The following is a 1,751-nucleotide window of genomic DNA, read 5'->3' on the forward strand; positions in this document are numbered from 1 at the left end:
ATTATTTGTGGTGATGAAGGCATGAGGGAAAGCTATTTCAATAATATAAAAAATCTCCACTCTGGGCTCAGTCTGCATTTGCCACATAGCTCGAAAGCCCGTTCAGCTCGTGGAAAATGCAGTGCTTAGCCCTGTATGGTATTTCTCGTTTGGCAGCTATATGACAGACACAAAGGATTATGGACAATGCAGTAGCTGATGTTTGATTGTAAATGACTGTGACAGAACTGTGCAATGAAACATGCTTTTCAGCAAATTTTTGTGCAACGTACAATGTTAGATAGCACAATTTATGTAGAACTACTACGTGAAAAACATGTTAACTGTGAATGTTGGGTTTTTCGTTGTTTTTGTCTGAAGGTGACAAACATGTTCTTGCAATAAGGTATTATTCTCAGAATGTCAAGCACATTATTGTAGAAATAATATATATATAATACACATGTATTTCAAAGTACATCATAAAATCTCAGAGTATGTTTGGTAGATTCTGAACTGTTTCATACATAGATCAATTGTAAAATATTATGAGCTCTAAGCTACATCCTAAATGGCTATAGCTGAAATGCAAAAGTCCTGTAAGTCTTTGGGATTTAGAGGAAAACCGTACATCCTCCACAAACATTATACATGGTACATACACATTATAATTGTGAATTTCATTAGACTAAGGATAAAAATTCCAACCTTCTCTTTATTGTTTAATGTAATCAAGTCCCATGTTGTTATAAGAAAAATGCAGTATTTAATGTTTGATTGTAAACAATTATGACAGATGTTTGACAGACCTGCTCTTTAGCAAAAAGCTGTACAAACGTATCATATAGCACAAAATAGTGTTGTAGAACTACTGTGTGTAAACTGTGAATAGCTGTATCTTTTTTGTAGTACTTGCCCTGAAAAAAAGATTATTGTATGATCATATATGCTTTTTGCAATAAGGAAATATCTGAACACCAAGCAAATCTATCTCTATATAAAAATATATATGTAATATATGCATATTCAAAAATATATACAGAGCCTGTTTAAAAGAGTACAGTATTATTTAGTAAATTGCAACCTGTTCTATGGACCAAATGTAAAATATTTATAAATTAAGATGCATTTTAAATGTCTATAAATGGTGTCATAATTAAAGCACGATTGTTATGTAAGTTTCCAAGAGTTTAGAGGAAAAAGAATAAAGGTTATATTATACATTAAATTCAGAATTTTGCAGTCTTTCATTGGACAAAACCAACGTGTGTTATTTTCTGCGAAGCAAGTTCTAAATGTTTCATCTATTTTTATATATATTTTTTTTTAAAAATCCTTCAAATATCAAAATGCTGTATCACACTTGTGATGTGTATAATTAATCCATAATGCTATTTCTGTAATTTAGTTGGTACGTGCATCCACTATATAGGAAGCTTAAAAGGTGCCAATTAATAGCCCCACCTGGCATCCTGCAGCACCTGAAGTCACTGATTTCGGAGCCATTACCGAGGAGCGCACCATCCCAGGCTGAAGCCGATGGGCTGGTGACACAGGGGCCTTACACTAAACGGACAGATGATACATTTCTGCAAAAAATTGTTCTTCTCTGTATTAGCTGCCATTAAAGTGTGAGAAGATGTCAAGCAAGTTGCACAGCAGTCTGCCTTACATCTGTGTCTATGCAATACTGCTGAGGAGCTGAATGCTCCTATATGCTGAATTTAATTATCTAACTATAAAACTGGAGCAGGACATCATGCTGGGAAAGA

This window comes from Fulmarus glacialis, unplaced genomic scaffold (assembly GCF_000690835.1).
Source record: "Fulmarus glacialis isolate BGI_N327 unplaced genomic scaffold, ASM69083v1 scaffold21675, whole genome shotgun sequence".
Lineage (NCBI taxonomy): Eukaryota > Metazoa > Chordata > Aves > Procellariiformes > Procellariidae > Fulmarus > Fulmarus glacialis.